Consider the following 27,737-nt stretch of genomic DNA (forward strand, 5'->3'; position numbering starts at 1 on the left):
CCAGTGTAAATTATTGATTTTTGGCCATCTGAAGGACAAACTACAAAAACATCCATAAGAAACACGCTGGCTACTCCTCTGCACAAAAATCTACCTCTTGACTTTTTAACGAATGACATGAAGGGGGATAAAGGCAGCAGCAAGACATCAATTTATAGAATGAGATTCTAAAAATAAACACAGTTGTGAAGATGGACAAAGTAACAAAGAAAGGAGGAGGAGAAATAGCCCTCACTATTCCTCTGAGTCGAGCCCTCAATCCCCCAGAGTGTTTGTTCTTTATAGATATGTCATTTGAACAGCTCTTAGGTAAAGCTGTTTGAAACCGGCATATTTCACGACAGGCTGTGAGCGCCAGTTCTAATACAGGGCATATCTCCACTGCAGTTCCCTACCACAGTACGTGACCTCAAAGCATTCCGCAACTGCAGCTTTCCACAAAGGAAAACATAGCACCATTGTTATAAAGGATATTAAACTCAGTTGAATAATGGCTAGAAAATCAAGCATGATGGTCAATCACTTTAATCAATCTGTTTCTAGCTCCCCCAATGTTTAATTATGCAAAAACTTTGCTGTAGGTCCATATTCCTCCTGATACTATTCTAGGGTTAGAAAAGAGGCAGGGTCAGTATCAAAAATGGACTAAACTGGGGTGCCTGGGTGGCTCAGTCGGTTAAGAGTCTGACTCTTGATTTTGGCTCAGGCTGTGTGTCATAGACCCTAAGTCTGAAGTTCTCTCTTGTCTAGCAAAAGAGCGGACGCAGGATTAAAACCAAAGATGGCTAATGTCCGAGGGGGAAAAAGACAAGAGCCCAGAATAAGGATCCTTGCCCTGTTTTTATTCAGATCAGAAGGCTTACAAACATGATGGGCGTGTACAAGGAGACAGAGAAACTGAACATTAACTTTGGGATGTGAGGGGGAAAGGGAGGGTTTGAAGATATACAGTATTTGGGGTTTGGGTCAATATAAAATAAAATCCGGGCGCCAGGCAGATGGGTAGATGGTTGTTAACAGCAGACAGGAGGCGCCGTGCCCATTTATCTTTGCCAGCCTAGGGGATGAAACAGATAGAGGGAATAACCTCAGAGTTAACAAGACACCTTTTCTTTTGTTAACCATCTCTGCTCCAGGCTGCTTTGCCTGCAGCGGTCCAAAGTCCAATTCACCAATTTACCTAACCTGGCCCTCTTCTCCTATGAAAGCAGCTTTCTGCTATAGTACTAAACTTGGGATGCTTTCACCCTGAATACCTAATCTTGTTATTCCTATGTATTGGGCACCCTTGTGCCATTTCTATTTCAGGCCTTTGCCTCTCTCTATTTTGGGGAACTCTGCAGCCCCTCCCTATTTTGGGGTGCCTTTGCACCTCCCTATTCCTGGCACCTTTGTGCCTCCCTATTCTCGGGGTGTCTTTGCATCCCCCTATTCTTGGAGTGCCAATCTGTTTTACCCAAACTTGGGTGTGAGCATTTTATGACTTTGTGTTTCTTTATGCCTTGTCAACTCATTGGTGTAAGTCCTGGGGGATTCCTAAGCTTATCCCCCACAGCTGTGATCTCACGGTTTGTGAGTTCAAGCCCCGCATCAGTCTCTGCGCTGACAGCACAGAGCCTGCTTGGTATTCTGTCCCCCTCTTTCTTTGCCCATCTCCCGCGTGCTCTCTAGATCTCTCTCAAAATAAATACAAATAAACTTTTTAAAAAACGGACTAAAAAATTGTTACAAGTAGTTGAAAAGATTTGTATAAAAACTTCACCCCCACTCACAGGCCTATGTGAAATCACTGTGTCCTTAAAATGTCCCATAATTCCAGGGTAGCATTTGCCATAAATTCTCTTCCCAGAGAAACTCTGGAAACAACAAAAGAACAAAAGACCTTATCGCTGGCCTTTAGAAAAGATAAAATTGCAGCATTATTTTTCACCACACAATCAGAGGTCTTTGCTCAAGGTCAAGCATTTCCTTCTGCACTTGATGAGTTTGCTATAATTGCAATTGGCACCACAAAAGGAGGTGCCCCCAGAGCTCCAGTGTTTGGTCAGCCAGGAGAAGAGGAAAAGAGGCCGAGGTTGCTGGTTGTGTCTCCTGATTTTAAAATGTCTGTAGTTTCTCTAAAGGAAGGACATATGTGGGAAAAGAAAAGAATACTCTCCCAAAATTTAAGGCCAGATGATGCATTAGGACTTGGCCAGCTAAAGTGGTTTCTGTGCATGCTACATTTGCACTCAAATGGTGTATCTGGCCCCCTGACAACATGAGAAATAAAGAGAATAGTCTGATAAAATAATGACAGCCAGGGAACAAGCAAGTTAGACCAGAAGCAACCCTTCACCAGATTCTGTACCAAAATCCTGTACCACCGTCCTTACTGATTTCAATACATCACAAGGAGAAATCTGAATTACATGAAAATCATGGTATTGTGCCATCTATTACCATGTGCCATGGACCATCGGAATGTTTTTGGGCTGAGAATTTATTAGGGTTCTCCCACCCTCTCCCAGTCTCATACCCCCACTCCCTGCAATCACTCTGACCTGATTCACCAACTTGGAATACAATTACGACATCTTTCGTTTCTTCAAATACACAAACTCTCACATGCCTTATTATCAAGAAGTGTGGATTCCCTTCCTGGAGGCCCCATCACCATTCTGACTGATCTTAGTACCCAAAGAGGATCGGTCCCCCTTACAATGCCATAAACAAAAAAAATTTGAAATTCTAAGCAGCCACTATCTAACACATAAGAGCCTCCACATCCTTGCCAATGCTTGTTATCATCCATCTTTTTATCATAGCCACCCCAGTGAGTGTGAGGTGCCATCTAATTTGGTTTTCATATGCATTCTGCTAATGATAATAATGTCAAGCATCTCTTCATGTCTTTAATGGACACTTACATATCTTCTTTAGATAAAGGTCTATTTAACTCCTTTCCCCAAATTTTGTTGGATTTTTGTCTCTTTATTGTTGAGTTGTAAAAGCTGTTTGTATATTCTGAATGCTATATAACTTTAATAATCCTATAAAATAAATTGTATATATATATATGTGGTGCCTGGGTGGCTCGGGTCATGATCTCACCGTTCGTGAGTTAGGGGCCTGCATCAGGCTCTCTACTGTTAACACAGAGCCCATTTCTGATCTTCTGTCTCCCTCTCTTTCTGCCCCTCCCTGCCATTCTCTCTCTCTCAAAAATAAACATTTAAAAAAAACAAATTTTATGCACACACACATGCATATATATGTAATTTACAGGTATTTTTCCCATTTTGTAAGTTGTCTCTCCATTTTCTTGATTTTGGTCTTTAAAGTACATAAGGTTTGAAATATGATGAAGTCAGGCCTGGGTGGCTCAGTCAGTTAAGCGTCTGACTTCAGCTCAGGTCATGATGTCATGGTTCATGGGTTTGAACCCCGTGTTGGGCTCTGTGCTGACAGCTCAGAGCCTAGAGCCTGCTTCAGATTCTGTCTCCCCCTCTCAGCCTCTCCCCCACTCATGCTCTCTGTCCCTCTCTCTAAAATAAAAACATTACAAATAATAGTAATAATAAATAAATAAATATGATGAAGTCAAATTCACATAGTTTTTTCTTCAGTTGCATGTACTTTTGATTTCATATCTAAGAAACCATGGACTGATACAAGCATACAAAGGTTTATGCCTAGGTTGTCATCCACAATTTTTATACTTCTATCTTTTACATTTGGGTCTGATCCATCCTGAGCTCATTTTTAATATAGGTGTGAGGTAGGGGTCCAACTTCATTATTTCGCATGGGCATATTCAGTTGCCACAGCACCATTTATTGGTTCTTCTTTCCCCCACTGAATAATCTTGTTACCATTGTCAAAAATCAACTTACCATAAATGTAAAGGTTTATTATGGACCCTCCATTGTATTTAATGATGTATATCTATCTTTATGCCTCATAGTTTTGATGTTGCAACTTTGTAGTAAGTTTTCAAAGTGGGAAGTGTGAGTCCTCCAACTTTCTTTTTTTCCAGAAGTGTTTTGTCTATTTTTAGCTCCATGCATTTCTGTATGAATTTTGAGGTCAGTTTGCCAATTTCTTTCAAAAAAAAAGGCAGTTGAGATTTTGAAAGAGATTGCATTGGATCCACAGACCAATTTGGAAAGTATTTCCATCTTAAAAACATTAAGTCTTCTAACCCATGAAAACAGGATATATTTCCATTTATTCAAGTCTCAATTTTTTTCAAAGATGTTCTGTAGTTTTTCATGTACAAATCTTGCACTTATTTTGTTAAAATTATCCATAACTATGTTATTATTTTGATGCTATTATACATGGAATTACTTTCACAATTATATTTTTGGGTTGTTCATTATGACTATATACAAATACAACTAATTTTTGTATATTGATCCTGTATTCTGCAGCTTTGCTGTATGGTTTATTAGCTCTAATAGTTTTTGTGTGTGCATATAGATTCCTAAGGATGTTCCATATGCAAGATCAGGTGATCTGTGGCTAGAGATAAGTTTAAGTTCTTCCTTTCTGATCTGGATGTCTTTTATTTCCTTTTCTTGTCCAGGTGCCCCAGCTGGAAGCTCCAGTACAATGTTGATTATAACTGGTGGGAACAGACATCTTTGCCTTGTTCTTAATTTTAGGGGAAAAGCTTTCAGTCTTTCACTACCTAAGTATGATGTTATCCATGGGTTTTTCATAAAAGTCCTTTATCAGGTTGAGGATATTGCCTTCTGTTATTAGTTGGTTGACTGTTTTTATAATGAAAATGTGTTGGGTTTTGTTAAATACTTTTTCTGTATCAATTGGGAGGGTCATGTGATATTGATCCTTTATTCTATTAATATCATGAGTTGCACTGGTTGATTTCCATATCTTGAAACAACCTTGCTTTCCTGGAACAACTTCTATTTGGTCATAGAGTATGATCCTTTTTATATCTTGCTGGTTTCAATTTTGTGGTGGTTTGTTGAGGATTTTTGCTTCTACAATCATTCTATATTCTATGTTTTAGAAAATACCCTTTGTTTCTAGTAATAATTTTTGTCTTAAAGTCTATTTTTTTCTAGTAATTGTATAGCCCCCCTGTCTTTTGGTTTCTGTGTGCATGTACACCTTTATCCATTCTTTTACTTTCTATCTCTTCGTGTGTTTGAATCCAAAGTGTGTCTCTTATAGACAAAATGCAGTTCGATCATTTTAAAGTCCATTCTGTCAAACTCTACCTTTTGACTGAAGTGTTTAGTTGATTTACATTTACCTAACTGCTAACAAGGAAGAATTCATATGTCTTTTGGTCATTTCTTTTTTATACATATTATGTCTTTTCTGTTCCTCTATCCTTTCATTAATGTCTCCTTTAGCATTAAATAAATATCTTCTAGTGTACCATTTTAATTCCCTTTTTGTTTCTTTCACAATAGATTTTTTAAAGGATTTTTGTTGTTGTCATCGTTGGTTTTTAGTAATTACTCTAGGAATTAAAATTAACACCTTAAATTATAACAATCTAGTTCAGATTAATACCAACTCAATTTTAATAGTTTACAAAAATGTTCCTTGATATTCATTCTCTTCCCCTTCTTTTGTGCTGTTATTGTCATACAGATTACATTTTATACATTGTATAACCATCAACACATATTTATCATTATTTTTATGCAGTTGTCTTCCAAATTAATAGGAGGAAAAAGAGTTACCAAAAAAAAATTCTTGTCATTTACATTTACCTATGTAGTTACCTTTACTGATGTTCTTTATTTCTTCATGTGGATGCAAGTCACTAGGTAGTATCCTTTCATTTCGGTCTGAATGACTAGCATTTCTTATAGGGCATGCCTGCTAACAACTGATTTTCTCAGTTTGGATTCATCTAGAAATGCTTTAATATTTCCTTTATTTTTGAAGGACAGATTTGTTGGAAATTGAATTCTTGGTTAAAATTCTTTTTCTCTCAACACATTGAATGTATCATCCCACTACCTTTTGGCCCCATGGTTTCTGAAGAGAAGTCAGTTGTTAATCATACTGAAGATCCCTAGTCCTGGACAAGCCATTTTTCTTGTCTTATTTGCAAGAGATTTTCTTTGTCTTCAACGTTTCAAAGTTTGACTATGATGCATCTAGATGTCAATCTCTTTGAATTCATCCTACCTAGAGTTTATTAAACTTCCTGGATATATATGTTAATGTTTTTCATAAAATATTAGGATTTTCTATATGAGATCAATGCCATCTGTGAAATGATGTAGTTTACTTCTCCTTGCCAATCTGGATGTCTTTTATTTGGCTAATTTTCCTGACAAGAGCCATTATTTCCTCAACTATTCTTTCTGTTCCTTTCTCTCCTCTCCTTCCAGAATTCTTCCTCACTATGCATATGTTGTTACACTTGATGGCGTCCCACAGGTTCTCTGAGACTGTGCATTTCACTTTGTACTCTTTCCTGTATTTTCTCATATGGGATAATTTTAAGTGATCTATCGTTTTTCAAGGTTTTATTTTTGAGAGAGCAAGAGCAGGGACACACAGAGAGAGAGGGAGAGGAAGAACCCCAAGCAGGCTCCGCACCGTCAACAAAGAGCCCAACGCGGGGCTCACACTCACAAACCGTGAGCTCATGACCTGAGCCAAAATCTAGAGTCAGATGCCCAACCAACTGAGCCAGCCAGGTGTCTCCTAGGTGATCTATCTTTAAGTGCACTTATTCTTTATTCTGCTGGCTCAAATGTGCTTTGAATCTCTAAGGCAAAATTTCATTTCTGTAATATTTTTGGACTCCAGAATTTATATTTTGTTCTTGTTTACAATTTCTATCTTTTTAGTGATCGTCTCCATTTGCTAAGACATCGTTCTCACACTTCCTTTAGTTTCTAGACATGTTTATTTTCCTAAATTTCCTTTCTGAATGTGTTCTTTGAACAGCTGATTAAAAACCTTTATTTAATAAGTACAGTGTCTGTGCTTTCTCAGAGACGGTTTCTATTGATTTTTTTTTCCCCTGTGTATGCATTACACTTTCTTCCTTCTTTGTATGTCACATAATTTTTTGTTGAACACTGAATGTTTTAAGTAATATAATGTGGAACCTCTGGAAAATAGATCCTCCGACCCCAGGATCTGTTGTTGCTGTTTGCTATTGTTGCTGCGGTGTGCTTATTTGGTGATTTTCTGAGCTAATTCTGTGATTTATCTGTATTCAGGTTATAATGGTATTCTGTATTGTGTGTGGCCACTGGATTGTTTGCCCATTTATGTTAATAGTCATCTCATGCTTGGATAGATTTCCTTAAACGCCTAGAACCAGTAAGTCTCCCAGACTCTGCTGAGGGTGTCTATGTATACCCTGGGGCATATTTGCCAGACAGACAGGCAGTTTACAACTCTGTCTTAGCCTTCACTTCCTGCATGCACATAGCCTTAAAATCAGCTGAGATGAGAGTTTAGAACCTTTTCAAGTCTTTTCTGGGAATGTACACAGCCCTATACATAAGTATAGCTTTCTATATTCCTAGGAATATGCTGAATGCTTTCAAAGTCCTCTATATACATCCTATTTCCAAGCTTTTCCTTTTAGATTTTTTGTTCAGCTTGTTGTTTGCCCCAAGTGTTATTACCATCTCAGGCAACTGCAAAGTTTAATAATTGCCACTGATTATTTTAGATAAATGCCCATTGGCAAAAAAACCACAATGGGCCAGACTTGAGTCAGTTCAAATAAAAGCAAACCTTGTTAGAGGGATTTTTCCAAGGGACTAACATATTCGTCAAATCATGTGAGTTATATGGTAATTGAGCTTAGAGGAGCTCCAATCCCATTCTTCCCTTTCAGAGACTGCTAGGCTGCTGGTATTCGATGTGTGCTATTGGTGTCCAAGGCTACCAGTGAGCTGGCAAGAGGGGAAGAAGACAAAGCAAGTTAAAACACCACACACATGGTGTTCTTTCCAAGATTCAGAATTTTCTCAAATACATATTCTTCAAATTGTTGCAATCGTTTGGCTATTTTCTAAGGTTTTGAGAAAGTTCATTTTCCACTATATTCATTGCCTTATGGAGGAGGGGATTTTTGAAGGTCCTTACTCTACCATTCCTGCTGATGTCACTTCCTCCCATAATTTTTATATATCTTTTTCATTAGTTTTATGATCTGCCTTAATATGTAACCAGTTACACAAACTTCCTTGTCTTATGATGACTAAAAGTGTCTCAGGATCAAACTGAAAAAGAAAAAAAAGAGATCAATAAAAGAACCCATTTGATCACCACTATCCGCTCTGCATAGACATGACAGTTTGTCATGCTTCACTATCGGAGTCACATACCAAATGGACACACAGAAAGCAACTTCTCCCAGGTTAGAAAACATCCTTTATCCATGTCTCTCTCCTCACTACTTGGTTCATTTTTTTTAAGTTTTCTAAAATTTTAATCAGTTTAAAGCATGCCCAAAGTTAAATACACCCCAAACATTAATGACAAAAAAGCAATAGTTCTCTGTCCCAGAGTGAACCACTTTCAACAATTTATGTTTTGAGTTATTTGAAAGATTATCTCCACATTTTAAATAATACGTTTATACCACTAACTCTTCACTTACCAAATTTGGATGTTATTATTTCCTTACTGCTATAACTTCAAAAATGTTGGTGCTTAGGTCATTATTTTTAGTTTTTCTATTGATTGCCTTTTAGCTTAGATTATTTCTACAATATAGTTCTTTCTCCACCAACTGGAAATGGAATCTTACCCCTCACATTTTTAAGAAAAGGATCTTTGCAACCCAACCTTCTCTCCACATTTCCTCCCTCTTTCATTTTCTCGACTTCGTTTAGGAATACTTTTATGTTTCCATTGTCAACATTGATAATATTTATATTCTGTTCTGAAACATCTATATTTTTTATACTTAGTCAGTAGGTTAACTCTAAATATTGAAAACCAATAGACAATACTTCCGTTATTATTATTCTGTTGTTCACAGCACAGGTAAGTAGAAACTATGATGAAATTTCCTTCCCTGAGATCACAATGTAATTATCTCTGTGCCACTCACAAGGCAATGTTCCTAATGACAAGGTCAAATGAGTTTTCTGCTCTTGCTCCTCCCTCCCCTATTCCAACTAATTGTTCAAACCTTTATGTATTTTAATTTGCTACTTATGTGACCATAACTTCCCTGTGCTTTTTGAAAAGTTAATTTTGCCTTTCATCAGGATTCCAATGGCCTTCCTTCACCTTAAGACTGATAGTAAGCTCTTAGTAAATATTTATTGCAATTAAATTATCTGAGTTACCAGCCTATCCCCACTAATAATGGAATGTTAAAACATTGTTTTTTTCCGGGAATTTTGTATGTGATTACTGGCAGGAGGAGAGAGAAATTATTCAGTATGTCCCTTTAGGATAAATTTCCACGTTTTCCTGAAATGTTTGTAGGCAATATTGGTATCATCCCGCACAGCATGGCTTCCAGAAATCACAATGACTTTACTGTACTCAATATTAACTAGCCAAAAGGGAAATAAATATTTTATTTTTCCATAAATGAACTAAAATAATGTTATCTGTCAGGTTCTAAATAAAAAGCATCTGGCTCAATTTAAAAGGTTTACCTAAGGACTTTGATTCCCAAAGAGTGTGCACATGGTGAAGAATTACAATAATCAAATCCCAGGAAGGAAAAAAGAACCCATGAGCAAAATATTGACAGTGATTAAAGGTAATGCCATTGGGGGAAATAAGCAGCTTTAATTGTCGAAAGAGTGGATAGTTTCTAGCCTCCTGAGACAAACTTTACAAAACCACTCACACATGCTTTCCCATTCAAATATGGACCCCTGCCAGTTCTCTGGAGCATGGATTCCAATGTGGGTCCTCAGACCTCTCTAAATAAGCCTCAGCAAATTGGTGAACCTCCTATATCTATTTAACAAGTTTCATGCTTATGAAATTTCTGGGTAACGGGTTTACAGATTTAATTGATTTGCAAAGGGTTCCAAGATTCCAAAAAAAAGTTGAGCTCACTGCCACAGATTAAATATGCTTCTTGGATATCATATGTTGACAGGCCAATCCATAACAAATATACCCAAGACTTCTTTAGAAGGGTTACTAAATCTGTCATAGCCATACAGAACCTACATCTCTTATTTATAACTTAATTAGTCAAGCTACCACATTAGATAACTCCCTTTCATTTTTCTTATTCCATGCCTATCAGAAATCTCACATGGCCTAAAGAAAATTTATAATAAAACCTATACCTTCTAAAAAGTATCTTCATAGTCCTCAGAGCCATTGGGCAAAAACAAAATATCTGCCAAAAATTTCACTAAAAAGTATGAACAAAACATGGCAACCATCTGGTTCACTCTATTAAGGCCTAGGAACAGAAAGTGTAAGTGCCCTAGACCTCCTTAGGTAAACACATACATTCCATATTGAGGATAGTACATTTCATGGGAAGATAGGGGCGTGAAGTTTATGGGACCTAGTTCTCTGGGGTATACTGAGATATCCCTCCAAGTGGCAGAAACTTGCTACACCTTGAGCTTCCTACAATTACAAAAAAGTCACAATGCTTGGCGGTCCTCTTGGGTTGTAGAGGTAACATACACCACACTTTTGTGTACTTCTCTACCCCATTTCCTATTGATTCCAATGGCTGTCAATTTATGTGAGGCTAAGGGCAAGTTGAGATTCTCCACCTGGTCCAAGCTGCAATATGAGTGCCCTGACACCTGACTCAACAAATCGGACAAGACTTGATGGGCTTATGGCAGAAATGTAATACTCTATGGAGAATTTCACAAGATTTGAATGGTAACCTCTTGGTTTGGGGGACAAACATGCCCCTTTCAAGCTACTGTCCTTTTGAAAAACATCTCTTGGTGTGCTGTTAGGGAAAATGAAGACCCAATACCTCATTATGGGATGCCAGCTGACCATACAACTTCTCCATGTAACATCACATATTAAGTGTTATTTAATTAATCGAACACCATAAACTCAGGCATAGTCAACAAAACCATAATCATTAATTGATATATATATACAATCTTCAATCGATATATTGACCTATATCAAACCTAAATAGATAGCTGCATAGATAGATACATAGACAGATAAAATTATATCTATGGGACATATCCTGGGAGTACCTGGGTGGCTCAGTCAGTTAAGCGTCTGACTCTTGATTTCGGCTCAGGTCATGATCTCACAGTTTTGTGAGTTCGAGCCCCGCATCAGGCTCTATGCTGACCAGGTGGAGCCTACTTGGAATTCTTCCTCTCTCTCTCTCTGCCCCTACCCTTCTCACACACTGTCTCTCTCTCTCTCTCTCTCTCAAAATAAATAAATAAACTTTAAAAAAAAGAACTGGGACACATCTTAATGGTACAAGTGATTTGCCTGAGTAAGTGGTCTACACTCCCTGAATATTCACTCACGTCTTCTGCCACCTCTCCCTCAGCCCTCACTTATGGCCTCCTGAGGACATTCCTCTGACCAGAGATCTGAAGAGAGAAAGATATAAGCTTAGCTTACAGACAGTTCCAGAATACAGTGCCAGTGCCAACCAGAAGTGGACTGTGGACAACCTGATAACTCTCCTAACAAGTAGCCATGAAAGACGGTAAAGAGAGGTTTTCCCCATGGGTAGAAAATTGAATGGGATATTAGTCATCTTTCACTCAGTAAGTTGTGGTTCAAACAACCCCAAAACAGGAGTGCTTACAGTAAAGGTTATTTGTCACTCATTATCATGTTGGCTTTGGGTGAGTTATAGCTTTATTCTGCATGTTTTTGCAGTCTTAAATCCATCCTCCATCTACAACATTGCATTCTTCCGTCAGAGCAAAAACAGACAACGTCAAAGCTCATAATGGTATTCTGATGTTTTATCTGAAGATGCCAGAGGTTATGTCTGGTCCCATTCCATTGGTCAAAACATGTCACATGGCAAAGCCTAATCAACAGTCTCTACAGGAAGAACTGTAAATCACATGACAATGGATAGGCTACATAATTCTTTAATAGGAAGGGGTGTGAATAATTAGGAAAATAGTATAATCTGCAAGTAGCACATATCATTGTTCACTTTTACTAGAAACAGAAACTTTTCAAGATATGATTCAAGACCAATTTATAGGGGGTGGCTGAGAGTTTAGCTGGATCACAAAGAGTCTCACTGTGGAAGAAACTCTTAGTAATCAGATGATTTATCTAGTGAATGACAGCCTCTGTCTTCAGCCAGTGAACTCTTGAACTAAATGGCTATGCCAACAGACACACAGAAATCTCCCCATGAAAGTCATGGCGGAGACCACCAATGAATTCTCCAATTGCCAGCAGCAGCAACCAATCCTAAAATCTGATTATAAAACCATATCCTTGGAGTGAGGGCAACGCAACTACCTAGCTATCCTGTAAGAGTTGACTGTATTAGACCCCTTCCATCAAGGTGAGAACATTGATTCTTTTTCTTTCCCCCCACTGGAACAATCACTATTTCTGGATTTGAGTAGTGATGAGATATCCTTACAAATTGTTCCTGCAGTCTCTCAATCATTTTGGAGCCTGGTTCTCCAGGTTTCCCACTGATCCTGTGGGCTACACAATTTCCTTCCAAAAAATCCCTTTTCGGCTCAGAGTCAGTTTCTGCTACTTGCAACTAAGACTCTGGACTGAAAAAGAAAGCCCTTAGGATTTCTACTCAGTCACTTTCCCTCTGAAATAAAGCCCTAAATTCCCAACGTCTCAAAATCCTGCCATTTACAAAAAACATGGATGAACCTTGAGGGAATTATGCTAAGTAAAATAAGTCAGACAGAAAAGGACAAATATTATATCATCTTATATGTGGAACATAAAAAAAACAAACGTGTAGAAAAGGAGAGCAGATTGGTGGTTGCCAGGGTACGGGGTTGGGAAGTGAGAGAAATGGGTGAAAACAGTCAAGCTTCCAGTTATGTAAGATGGCTAAGTTCTGGGGAGATAATGTACAGCGTGATACACAGTATATATGGTTATAGGTATATATAATTAACATTACTGCACTATATTTTTGAAAGTTTCTGAGAGTAGATTCAAAAAGCTCTCACTACAAAAAGAAAGTGTAACTATGTGAAGTGATGGATGCTATTTAATCTTATTTTGATGACCATTTTGCATTGTATACGTATATCAAGTAATTACATTATTGCCTACCTTAAACGTATACAATGTTATATACCAATTTTATCTCAATTAAAAAAAAATCCCAATTTCTCCACAAATGAAGCAGGAGTTTCCTGTTTCTTAGAATTATAGGCCTGGCATCCAAGTTATAATCAAATCAATCCAAGAGGAATTTCTTAGAGATTCAAGTTTAGGCTGCCTAGGCAAAACAAGGGCTAAATTGAGCAATTTTCCACTGAATTTGCTAACTACAGTCAGCAAGGCTGTCATTCACTTTATAAGATGCTTCTTTTTCTTCAAACGAACATATATTTCCTTGGATATCCTGGCATCCTTTCTATATACTTCATTTTTTCTGCATAAAATAAGTTAAATTATGCAGTTCTATTTAAAATATAGCAGTAATTGCTACCATGTCTGTAAGTTTTCCCCAGGCATCTTTACTAAGGAGATGTGCAACTAGCTGCTTCTTAGTGACCAAAATTAAAAAGAATTCAGGTGGGGCGCCTGGGTGGCGCAGTCGGTTAAGCGTCCGACTTCAGCCAGGTCACGATCTCGCGGTCCGTGAGTTCGAGCCCCGCGTCAGGCTCTGGGCTGATGGCTCGGAGCCTGGAGCCTGTTTCCGATTCTGTGTCTCCCTCTCTCTCTCTCTGCCCCTCCCCCGTTCATGCTTTGTCTCTCTCTGTCCCAAAAATAAATAAAAAACGTTGAAAAAAAAAAATTAAAAAAAAAAAAAAAATAAAAAAAAAATAAAAAAAAAAAAAAAAAAAAAAAAAAAAAAAGAATTCAGGTAATTCCAAAGCAATCTCTTAGCACTTGTCTGGGACTCCTGGATTTTTTTTTAAGTGTTTATGCTACACACCCATGCCTGCATCAAACTTCCAGTAGCCTTCATGTAACATCTTAGTCAAGACAGACAAAACTCTGTTTTAGTGACTAACACAGCAAAGCTTCATTTCATTTTTATTTCATTTATCTAATGTCTGATAAAAGACTGCTTTTCTCTGTGCAATGACATAGAAATCTAAGATACTCACATTTGTAGTTCCACAGTCTCAACATATGACCTCTAAAGCCTTTTGGCCAGAACTAGTCATGTGTCCTCATGGCTAGCGAGGCTGGGGAATGCAAGAAAAACATCAACTATCTCTGTTACAGATGAAAAAAGAACCAGGTATTTTTCATTTGTTCTAGCATTCAAAAAGGGTTATTTTCTTTAGTAGCTGGTATATGTCTGACACTTTGTATGCACCAGGGCTGTAAGCTTGAGCTGTACATGGGTCTTTCCTCAAGAAGATTATAATTCCGAGAGAGGTGAGAAATAAATCAAACCGTTTACAACATCATGTAATAAGCACAGTACACAGGTTACTGTCAAAGCACAGAGAAAAGAAATCAGGGTAAGATTTTTACAGGAGGTGATTTTTCAACTGATTTTTTAAGGATCTAGTTTAAATTAAGCAGATGATGGAAGGGAAAAGAACATTCTAGGCAGAGAAGCCAGGACGTGAGGACACTTAGAAAATAGTAACAGCATGATGAATTTCAGAGACAAGCTGGATCAGAGAATAGAAGAGACACAGTCACCAAAGTCAAGAGGCTGGTATTCGTGAGAATTATGAGTCTCCTGAAATACTTCATGACAAAGTGATTCAATGGTTAAATGTGTAAAATTCTTGGGAAATGTAGCAGATTATATGCTACATACATTGTAGCATACTGAAAGTTCTGAGAAACCTATGGTATCGAAAGGAACTTGGCCTTTTTGACTAGTATTTATAAAATTCAATATGAAATCTTATTGAAAGTTCATAAAATTGATGATCTAGAGAATAGACATGGAGAAAAATCTGTTATAGGGACAGTAAAGATCTCTAAATAGAGTAAAAATTTGAAGATGCTGTGATGTATGGTAATCCAGCCATGGAGTTATTGGGGACTGAACATAGCTTTTATTTTTACCTTTTTCTTTGGCTCAATCAGCTGGACTGTTTGCTGAAAGTCAGGGTGCATGGTTTCTTCATCTCTGCGTGCATACTTTCCAAGCTCAGGGTTCCACACACGGTAGAAGTTCCACAGTTGAAGAGTGACTGAGTGCTTTAAACAGCTTCTGCAATGATTCCCAATGATCCCTGCTCTCTTGGCCTCCATGCCCTTTCTGTAATCCCCTCCCCTTGAGCCGTGCTGGACCTAGTGACTTGCTTCTAACAAACAGAATACAGCATAGGAGGCCACTCCTGTGATTAAGTGAAAGAGAACTGTGACTCCCGTCTTACTTTTCACTCTCTCTTGCTGGAATTCTCTCTGGCTGGAATTCTCTCTTGCACTCTTGCTGGCTACATGTTACAGCACGTTCTGTGGAGAGGTGGACATGGCAGGGAGCTGACACAGACCTCCAGCCCACAACTCACAGTGAACCGAACCCTCACTGAAGCAGACGGCAGGAATTAAATCCTATCAACAATGATAGAAGTAGATTCTTCTCAGTCAAGCCTTGACATGGCTGCAGGCTTGTAAGAGATCCAGAGCCAGGGGGACCCAGCCAAGTATGATTTCTGACCTACAGAAACTATGAGATAATAAGATGTATTTTTTGAGCTCCTAAGCTTTGAGGTAATTGGTTATGCAGCAACAGATTACTAGTATACTAAATGAATAGATGAATCAATCAGTACGTACTTTTTTCTCTATTTTATGGCTTTGATATTTATCAAGTCTTCTTCCTTTCTCTTTTATACTTGATGACACAAGAGCTGTGTGTTTGATGGCATAATTGGTCCCCAATTTTCACCTTTTCCTATGTGACTGCCAATTTTCACCTTTAAAAAAGTGAAATATAGGGGCATCTGGGTGGCTCGGTCGGTTGAGCATCTGACTTCGGCTCAGGTCACCATCTCATGGCTTGTGAGTTCGAGCCCCACATCAGGCTCTGGGCTGACAGCTCAGAGCCTGGATTCTGTGTGTCTCTCTCTGCCCCTCCCCCACTTGCACCCCATCTCTCTCTCTCTCAAAAACAAATAAACACTAAAAAAAACAGTGAAATATATTTTCCTATCTCTTGATACTGGGTTTAGCTACATGACTTGCTTTAGCTAACAGAGTAAAGCAGAAGCAACAGGGTACCAGCTACCATCTGAGGTTTAAGAGGCCTTGAATGTTTTCATTCCAATTTGTGTGCAATTCTACCGTTGCTACAAGCAGAATGAGCTCAACCTAGTCTGTGTATCCCTAAAGGAAGATGAGAGACATGTGGAACTGAGCCACGTGGTCAAGCGTAATGTCAATCAGCTAACTCCCAGACCATTCTCTGAGTCATGAGCTCAACAGATGCTTACTCATATATGCTATTGAGATTTTGTGATTTTGTTGTTGCTGTTTCTCAATAGGAGAAACACTTTCTTAGTTCTCCCTTTTCCATTACCATGGCTCATAAATCCGATGCTTTTGAAGAACTCATTAGCTGTTTGGGATCATACTTAGCTGGAGGCCATAAGAGCATGGATTGATTCTCATTTTGTTACAGTTCTTTTTTTTTCCAATAAATTTGTGAACATAGAGAGGAGAAAGTGCTCAGTTAAAGGGAAATTTAGTCCATGACTGTTTTACATGTAGTCTAAGAAAAGTCAACCTTTGGTGGACTGAACCAGACTCCTATTTGAGCTTAATTGCTGTTAAGTTATTTGAAAGAAATTACTATGGTTTGCATGTTACTATTTTTCTTTCAAATTTTTATCCCATTATGCTTATTTAGTTTTTTTTTTTAACTGAGCTTCTAATGAAAGAGTATTTCTATACCTCTGCTCAAACTGCCAAATCCCCTTCCAAAGATGGCTGATCCGTGCTATAACATTTTATGCAGTAAACTAGAACCTTTCTGGTTGTTTGTACTCTAGCCAAATGTATTATCATAAACTATACATTTTCCAGATTTCTGTAGCACTGACAGTTGAATGTTTGGTAATTTACAATATTGGAAAAAGTGTTTACCACTCAAATCACATGGCAAATTGAACTAATTTTAACAATGATGTGGAAATACTGCTTTCTTGAAATACTAGTCTAGGCTTTAATTGCTGCAATTATCCCTCAGTAGGGGGGTGGTATAGATTTCCCAGCTGCACCAGCTGCATGGCATGCTGGGACTAAGAGGAGGGAGAAACTGAAGGGATCATGGAGTTTCTGGAATAAACAAAAATGCAGCTCCAAGAAGTAGATGATCCAAAAAAGCCCAAATTTGAAGAGAGACATAGAAAAATCAAACTAGATTTATGACTGATGATCAGTAGGAATGGAATATGCCATTTGGGAGTACAAAGTAGATATCTTTTCATAGCCAGTTTCCAGGTTGGATCTGTCTAAGAGTTCCATTACAACAGGGCAAAGAAAGATCTGAACAATGTGAGCCAGATTCCAGGTGTGATAGAATAATATTATGAAGAATTAGCTCATGTGTCTCATATTCTTTACTCCCTTTAGGAGTAACCTTCCCATCCCCTTCTTGTGTCCCAGGAATAATAAGTTCTCAAATTAGGCCAGATAGCAATACACACAATGCTTTTTCTTTAAATATTTAAAAACCAATGCCAGACCAAAATGAATGCAGCAGATATGGAATCAAACAGAATGGAGCCCTGCCCCCAAGTATTTTAGCTGGCAACGATTTTAAAAAATGAAGAGAAAGTTCAGATGTTGGTCCATTTCTGTACTATAGCTGCTATTCCCAACTCCCAGAGTTGGTAGAAAAGAAAGGTGACACAGTCTTCTAGATAGATTTGAGGAATACCAGACCAAGAGACCTGTGCTTCACATGTCTTTCCTGAAACATGGTCAGTTGGCTGCTTTGCTGATACTATTCATGAAACAAAGGCAAGAGATTAACACAGTATGGATAGCTGGGAGGGGTGTCTATGTCAAAGTAGGTGCCAAGTGACAACCCTGGCTTTTCCATGGTTTCCCACACAGAAGAACAGCTGGAATTTCTTTATGCCCTTGAAAATAGCAAATAAGAGCCAAGCAAGGCCTAGCAGACCATGCCCTCATCCTCCCCTGACCTGGGGGGAAAAAACACCTGGCATTTGGAATAAGAAGGAAGCCAGGTAACCTATGTTGACCTGATAGCTAGAGATCATGAAAGACTTGACACTTAATGGGATGAGTTCTATCTCTTCGTGGGCACCTTATGAAAGAGGGTCAAGCCTGAGGACCAGACTGGATGGGGTCTAAATGGAGCAGGAAGACAGCAGAAGAATAAAACAGATAGAGACAAAGGAAGAGAATGATCTATTTCCATCAATGGCTCAGTGACCTTTTTAATCCTCATGGAGATACAGGCAAGGGTCATTAAGAGCTGGTTAATGAGTTTTAACTTTACTTATGAATAGTGAAAAGACTTTGAGGTGTATTTTTTTCTACAGTGATCAAAATTCAACTACTATTGGCAGAAATGGACAGATTTTTCTCATTCTCATATTCAGAAGTCTGGAGGGAAAGAATTCTGGGCTGATGCAGCAACTCAAACATGTCATCAAGCACTCTGGATTTTTCTATCTTCCTGCTACACTATCCTTAGGATGTGGCTTTCATCCTCATGAATGAAAGACAGTTGCAACACATCTAGTAATCAAGTCTTCATTCCATCCACAAGGAAAGTAGAGGGCCAAAGTGTAGAAAACAAAAGGGTTTTACCCTGGTAAGATGTTTCATTTTGTTTTAGTTTACATACTGTCATTATAATCATGGTGTATTTTCTTGTACTCTTCTACTGAAGGACTAGAGAAATGTTTTAACTATTTCATTTTTCTTTCATTATTTTTGACAGCTTTCCTGGTATACTACTTATATACCATTACATTCACTCTTCTTGGTATACAATTCAGTAAGCTTTAGAAACTTCACAGAATTGTACACCTGACAGTATAACTCAATTTTAGAGCATTTCCATTGCCCCTAAAAGATGCCTTACACCCATCTGAAGTCACTCTCCATTCCAATCTTCAGCCACAGGCAACTACTTTCCATCTCTGTACATTTGCCTTTTCTAAACATTTCATACAAATGAAATTATATAATATGTGACATTTTGTGTTTGGCTTCTTTCATTTCACACATTGTTTTTGAGATGCATCCACATAATATATGTGTTACTAGCCCATTTCTTTTTATTGGTGAATGGTATTCTATTATTTGGAAATACCACATTTTATTTATCTGTTCAGCAGTTGGTAGACACTGGGTTTTTCAGAATTGATCAATTATGAGTACTACTACAATTAACATTTACGTACAAGTCTTTGTGTAGATATGTTTTCATTTCTTTTAGGTAGGTTCCTAGCAGTGAAATAGCTTGGCCATATGATAAACTTATGAAAAACTGATGGATTTTAAAGAAATTGCCTACATAGGGGCACCTGGGTGTCTCAGTCAGTTAAGTGTCCAACTTCAGCTCATGTCATGATCTTGTGGATCGTGAGTTTGAGCCCCACACATTGGGCTCTGTGCTGACAGCTCAGAGCCTGGACCCACTATGGATTCTACCCCTTGCCTGCTCACACTCTGTCTCTCTGTCTCTCTCAAAAATAAACATAAAAAAAAGAAAGAAATTGCCTAAATAAAGGTTACAGGACAACACGAATTATAAATAATTATAGCTGAGGCTGGGACGATGGCAGAATAAGAGGACTCTAAGCTCACCTTGTCCCAAGGATACAACTAAGTAACACTAATCAGTATAAATAACCCATAAAACAGCCCAAATATTGGCAGAACAAACTTAACAAGTAAAGATAGAGAAGAGGCCACATCAAAGAGGGTAGGAAGGGCAGAGACTCAGTGGAGAGCAAAACGGACTGTGGCCATCCTGGGTAGAAAAGGAAGGAGAGAACCACAGCCCAGACAAGAGCAAGGAACAGACTATCACACTGGGAAGCACAGGTGGGGAATACAAGTCTCCATAGCATTTGGGTTTGAAATAGAAAGAGGCCAGATTTTATTGGCTCTTACAACAGTGAGACTTAAAGCCTGGAATTTTAAAGATCAGTGGAATTGGTTCTGGGAGACCCGAGAGGGCAAGAAGAGTCTGAGTCCCCACCCTTAAAGAGAGAGCACTACAACAGAGTGTTGAGATATAGCATAGAAGCAGTAATTTGAAACACGTGTGGGACATATGAGAGAGAGAGAGTAGTTTATTCATTTGGGAGCAGAATAGCAGGGATCTCTGAGGGACTCCTCCAGGAACAAAGGAGATGGCTGTCACCATCTCCCTCTCCTACTCCCCAGCCTAATGGCAAGGCCACCTGCAAGATTAGATTAAGCCCTGCCCCTGCAAACTTAAGCAGATCCACCCCTCCCAGTCACATTTGCCTCAATCCTGGTACCATGAGTCCCCTCCCACAGAAGACTGGCACAAACCTTGCCAACACTGCTTCTCCCAACCCACCCATTCTGCTGGGCCTCAGTCTTGGTGACAGTGCCTGAGGGGGAAGTGGGCCCTGTGGAAACTTGAGGCATACTTGTTATCCACTTTTCAAGCTTTGTGGATACCCCTAGGAATACCCCGAGTTGACTGGATTGAAGGAAAAAGTGACCAGGACACAACAGTAGGATGCACACAATGCATATAGGAGACACCTCCTGAAGTGCCAGGTCCTGGTGAACAGGAGACACTATGTACTGCAGGATACTAGAGGACCTCTTCTTCATAAGGCCATTGCTTTCAAGAGCAAGAGACCTTGCTGACTTTCCTAACACAGAGAAACAGACACAATTAGGCAAAGTGAAGAGACAAAGGGATATGTCATAAATGAAAGAACATGACAAAACCACAGCAAGAGACCTAAGTAAAATGGATATAATTAATATGCCTGATGAAGAATTTAAAGTGATGATCATAAACATACTTACTGGATTTGAGAAAAGAGTGTAGGATATCAGTGAGATCCTTAACAAAGAGATAGAAAACAAAAAAGAACCAGTCAGCGATGAAGAACACAATAAGTGAAATTAAAAATACACTAGATGGAATAAGTAGCAGGCTAGAAGAAGCAGAGGAATGAATTAGTGACCTGGAGGACACCATAATGGAAAGTAATCAAGCTGAGCAAGTAAGAGGGAAAAAAATATGCAAAAATTAGAATAAAGTTAGGGAACTCAGGAATCCCATTAAACATAGTAACATTCACATTATAGGAATCCCAGGAGAGAGAAAAAAGGGGGTATAAAATTTATTTAAAGAAATAATAGCTGAAAACTTTCCTAATCTGGGGAAGGAGACAGATATCTAGATCCAGGAGGCAGAAAGATTCCCCAACAAAATCAACCCAAGAAGGTCCATACCAATACACATAGTCATTAAAATGGTAAAAAGTAGTGATAAAGAGAGAATTTTAAAAGCAGCAAGAGAAAAGAAGACAGTTACATATAAGGGAAACCCCATAAGGCCATCAGTGGATTTTTTCAGCAGAAATTTTGAAGGCCAGAAGAGAGTGGCAAGTATATCACTAAAGAAAGCCAGAAAATCATGAAAGAAAGCAAGAAAAGAAAGGATCAAAGAAGAACTACAAAAATAACTACAAAACAAGTATCAAATAGCAATAAATATATACCTATCAAAAATTACTTTGAATGTAAATGGACTAAATGCCCCAATCAAAAACCATAAGGTGACAAAATGAATTAAAAATCAAGATGCAAGGGCACCTGGGTGGCTCAGTCAGTTAAGTGTCTGACTCTTGATTTTGGCTCAGGTCATGATCTCGCAATTTGTGAGATCGAGCCCTGTGTCAGGCTCTGTGCTGACAGCACAGAGCCTTCTTGGGATTCTCTCTCTCTCTCTCTCTCTCTCTCTCTCTCTCTCTCTCCTCTCCCCTGCACTTTCTCCCCCCCCCCACTCTCTCTCTCTCTCTCCAAAATAAATAAATAAATAACTTTAAAAAACAAGATCTATCTATACACTAATAGAGACTCATTTCAGACCTAAACAGGTAGATTGAAAAGGGGAGAAATATTTATCATGCAAATGAATATTAAAAGAAAGCTAGGATAGAAGTACTTATGTCAGACAAATAGACTTTAAAACAAAGACTAGTAATAAGAGGCAAAGAAGAACGCTATATAATAATAAAAGGAACAATTCAACAAAAAGATATAACAACTGAAAATATTATGCACTCAACATGAGAGCACCCAAATACATAAAACAGTTAATAACAAACATAAAGAAACTAATCAACAGTAATACAATAATAGTAGGGGACTTTAAAACCCCACTTATATCAATGGACAGATCATCCAAATAGAAAATCAATAAAAAAAACAGTGGCTTTGAACCACACACTGGACCTGATAGATTTAACAGATATATTCAGAGAGGTCCATCCTAAAACAGCAGAACACACATGCTTCTCAAGTGCACATGAAACATTCTCCAGAATAAATCACTTATTAGGCCACAAAACAAGTCTCAACAAATTCAGAAAGATCAAAGTCATACCATGCATCTTTTTTGACCACAACACTATGAAACTAGAAACCAACCACAAGAAAAAAATTGGAAAAAGCACAAATACATGGAGGTTAAATAAAGTGCTACTAAACAATTAATGGGTCAACTAAGAAATCAAATAAGAAATAAAAAATTTCATGGAAAGAAATAAAAATGAAAGCACAAGGGTTCAAAATCTTTGGGATGCAGTAATAGCGTTTCTAAGAAGGAAGTTTATAGCAATACAGGTCTACCTCAAGAAACAAGAAAAATCTCAAATAATGAACCTAACGTTACACCTAAAGGAGCTAGAAAAAGAATACCAAATAAAATCCAAAACCAGCAGAAGAAAGGAAATAAGAAAGATTAGAGCAGAAATAAATAATATACAAACTAAAACAAACAAACAAACAATAGAACAAGTCAATGAAACCAGGAGCTAGTTCTTTGACAAGATCAACAAAATTGATAAAGCTATAGTCAGACTCATCTGAGAGAGAGAGAGAAAGAAAGAAAGAGACAGAGAGGGAGGGACTCAAATAAACAAAATCACAAATGAAAGAGAAATAACAACCAACACCACAGAAATATAAACAATTGTAAAAGAACATTATGAAAAATTATACGCCAACAAATTGGACAACCTAGAACAAACTGATAAATTCCTAGAAACATACAACCTACCAAACTGAAGTAGAAAGTCACAGAAAATATAAACTAATTACCAACAATGAAATTGAATCAGTAATCAAAAATTTTCAACAAAGTCCAGGACAAGATATCTTCACAGGCAAATTCTACCAAATATTTAAAGAAGAGTTAATACCTATTCTTCTCAAACTATTCCAAAAAATAGAAGAGGAAGGAAAACTTCCAAATTCATTTTATAAGGCCAGCATTACCCTGATACAAAAAAAAAAAAAAAATTGAAGATACCACAAAAAACAGAACTATGGGCCAATATCTCTGAACATAGATGCAAAAATTCTCAACAAAATACTAGCAAACCAAATCCAACAACACATTTAAAAAATCATTCACTATGATAAAGTGGGATTTATTCCCCAGATGCAAACATGGTTCAGTATTTGCAAATCAATCAACATGATATATCATATCAATATGAAAAAAGATAAGAATCATATGATCACTTCAATAGATAAAGAAGAAGCATTCAGCAAAGTACAACATCCATTCATGATAAAAACCCTCAATAAAGTAGATTTAGAGAAAACATACCTCAACATACTAAAGGCCTTATATAAAAAAACCTACAGCTAGCATCATACTCAATATGGAAACACTGAGAATTTTTCCCCTAAGGTCAGGAACAAGACAAGGGTGTCCATCACTCTCACCACTTTTATTCAAGTCCTAGCCACAGCAACCTAGACAACAAAAAGAAATAAAAGACATCCAAATTGGTAAGGAATATGGGGTGCCTGGTGGCTCAGTCGGTTAAGCGTCGGACTTTGGCTCAGGTCATGATCTCGCGGTTCGCGAGTTCAAGCCCCGTGTCGGGCTCTGTGCTGACAGCCCAGAGCCTGGAGCCTGCTTTGGATTCTGTGTCTCCCTCTCTCTCTGCCCCTCTCCTGCCCATGCTCTGTCTCTCTCTGTCTCAAAAATAAATTAAAAACATTTAAAAACTTTTATAAACATAAATAAACAAACAAACAAACAAATTGGTAAGGAATAAGTAAAACTTCACTGTTTGCAGATGACATTAAAACCCTAAAGATTCCAACAAAAAACTGTTAGAATTGAGAAATGAATACAGTAAACTCACAGAATACAAAATCAATGTACACAAAGTTGTTGCATTTCTAAACACTAATAATGAAATAGCAGAAGGAGAAATTAAGAAAACAATTCTCATTTACAACTGCACCAAAAATATAATAAAATATTTAGGAATAAACTTAACCAAAGAGGTGAAAGACCCTGTACTCTTACAAAACACTGATGAAATAAATTGAAGATGACACAAAGAAATGGAAAGACATTTCATGCCCATGGATTGAAAGAACAAATATTGTTAATGTTTCTAAACTACTCAAAGAAATCCACACATTTAATTCAATCCCAATCAAAATATCAACAGCATTTTTCACAGAACAAGAAAAAAAATCCTAAAATTTTCATGGAACCACAAAAGACCCCAAGTAGCCAAAGCAAACTTGAAAAAGAAAAACAAAACTGGAGGTACCACAATCCCATACTTAAAGTTATATTACAAAACTGTAGTAATCAAAGAAGCTGGACAAAACAGATACAGAGATCAATGGAACCAAATATAAAGGCTAGAAACAAACCCACAATTATATGGCCAATTAATCTTTGACAAAGGAAGCAAAAATATGCAATGGGAAAAAGTCTCTTCAGCAAATGATGCTGAGAAAACTGGACAGCTACTGGCAAAAGAATGAAACTGGACCACTTTCTTACACCATACACAAAAATAAACTCAAAATGGATTAAAACCTAAGTGTGAGACCTGAAACCATAAAAATCCTAGGAGAGAATACAAGCAGTAATTTCTCTGACTTTGGTCATAGTGACATCCTTCTAGATATTGTCTCCTGAAACAAGGGAAATAAAAGCAAAAGTAAACTATCAGGTTACATCAAAATAAAAGGCTTCTTTCTGCACAGTGAAGGAAACAACCAACAAAACTAAAAGACAACATACAGAATTAGAGAAGATATTTGCAAATGATATATCTCATACAGGGTTAGTATCCAAAAAACATAAAGAACTTATACAACTCAACACCCAAAAAACAAATAATCCAATTAAAAAATGAGCAGAAGATATGAATGGACATTCCTCCAAAGAAGACACAGATGGCCAACACACACATGAAACATCATCAAGGAAATGCAAATCAAAACCACAATGAGACATCACCTCACACCTATCAGAGTGGCTAAAATCAAAAACTCAAGAAACAAGTGTTGTCAAGGATGTAGAGCAAAAGGGACCCGTGTGTACCGTTTGTGGGAATGAAAACTGGTACAGCTCCTGTGGAAGACAGTATGGAGGTTCCTCAAAAAACTAAAAATAGAACTACCCAATGATCCAGGAATTGCACTACTCAGTGTTTACTCAAAAAATACAAAAACAGTAATTTGAAAAGATATATGCACACCTATGTTTATCACAGAATTATTTATAATAACCAAATTATGTAAGAAGCCCAAGTGACCATCAATATATGATGGGTTTCTTCTTCATCCAAAGAAGATGCAGCACTTAGACACAATGGAATATTATTTGGCCATAAAAAAGAATAAAATCTTGCTGTTTGCAACAACATGGATAGAGCAAGAGAGTATAATGCTAATTGAAATGAATCAGTTGGATAAAGACACATACCATATGATTTCAGTCATATATGGAATTTAAGAAACAAAACAAATGAGCAAAGGGAAGAAAAAGAGAGACAAACCAATAAATAGAGTCTTAACTATAGAGAACAAATTGATGGTTACCAGAGGGAAAGTGAGTGTGGGGAATGGGTGAAATAGGTGATGGGGATTAAAGAGTATACTATTCATGATGAGCACTGAGTAATGTATAGAATTCTTGAACCACTATACTATACACCTGAAATTAATATAACACTGGGGATTAACTAAAAAAAAGAATTAATGCCAATCCTTCTCAAACTCTTCCCTCCAAAAATGAAGAGGGAACACTCCCAAATTCATTTTACAAGACCAGTATTGGCTACTCTTTACCAAAGCCAGATAGGAAAAATATAAGAAAAAAACTACAGGCAGGCCAATATCCTTGATAAGTATACAGGCAATAATTCTCATAATGATAGCAACTTAATTGAAATATATATTAAAAGGCTCACAGAACATGACCAAATGAGATTTATCCCTGAAATGCAAGGATGGTTCAACCTGTGCAAATCAACAAATGTGATACAAGACATTAATAGAATGAAAGATAAAAATCATATGACCATCTCAACAGATGCACTAAAAGCATTTGACAAAATACGACATGATTTCATGATTAAAACTCTAAAAAAACTGAATATAGAAAGAACATACCTCAACATGATAAAAGCCATCTATGACAAGCCCATAGCAACCATCATACTCAATAGTGAAAGATTAAAAGCTTTTCCATTAAGATCAAGAACAAGACAAGGATGCCCACTCTCACCACTCCTATTCAATGTAATACTAGAAGTCTTAGCCAGAGCAATTAGGCAGGAAAAATAAATAAAAATTATCCAAACCAGAAAGGTAGAAGAAAAACTGTCTCTGTTTGCAGCTGACATGATATTAAATATAGAAAACTCTAAAGACTCCACCAAAAACTGTTGGAGCTATTCGGTGAATATAATAAAGTTACTAGGGTGCCTGGATGGCTCAGTCAGTTAAGTGTCTGGCTTCAGCTCAGGCCATGATCTCCTGGTTCATGAGTTCAAGCCCCATGTTGGGCTCTCTGCTGACAGCTCAGAGCCTGGAGACTGCTTCAGATTCTGTGTCTCCCTCTCTCTCTGCCCCTCCCCCACTTGTTCTCTCTCTCTCTCTCTCTCTCTCTCTCTCTCTCTCTCTCTCTCTCTCTCAAAAATAAACATTAAAAAGAATAAAGTTACAGGATACAAAATCAACATGGAGAAATCAGTTGCATTTCTGTATACTAACAATGAAATCCTCTGAAAAAGAAATAAAGAAAACATTCTCATTTACAATAGCATCGAAAACAATAAAATACTTAGGTATAAATTTAACCCAGGAGGTAACAGATCTATACACTGAAAACTATAAAAATTTGTGAAAAGAAATTTAAGACACAAATAAACAGATAACTCATGTTCATGGATAGTAAGAATTCATATTGTTTAAAAGTCCATACTACCCAAGGCCACCTATAGATTCAATTCAATCTCTATCAAAACCAATTGTATTCTTGGGGTACCTGGGTGGCTCAGTTAGTTAAGCGTCTGACTCTTGATTTCAGCTCAGGTCATCATTTCACAGTAGTAGGATCGAGTCCCACATTGAGCTCTGTGCTGACAGTGCGGAGTCTACTTGGGATTCTCTCTCTCCCT

The 27,737-nt window shown here is 37.6% G+C and overlaps 1 long non-coding RNA gene across 2 annotated transcripts in view; it reads right to left on the reverse strand.

Moving 5' to 3' along the window:
• Positions 1 to 995: 995 nt before the first annotated feature.
• Positions 996 to 27,737, reverse strand: part of LOC125175503 (uncharacterized) — a 133,328-nt gene continuing 106,586 nt past the window's right edge. For both annotated transcript variants that reach the window (XR_007155839.1, XR_007155838.1), the window contains one exon: positions 996 to 1,057. This is a non-coding gene — a long non-coding RNA (uncharacterized LOC125175503). The remainder of the gene's footprint in view (positions 1,058 to 27,737) is intronic.

The sequence above is a fragment of the Prionailurus viverrinus genome, chromosome C2, assembly GCF_022837055.1.
Source record: "Prionailurus viverrinus isolate Anna chromosome C2, UM_Priviv_1.0, whole genome shotgun sequence".
Lineage (NCBI taxonomy): Eukaryota > Metazoa > Chordata > Mammalia > Carnivora > Felidae > Prionailurus > Prionailurus viverrinus.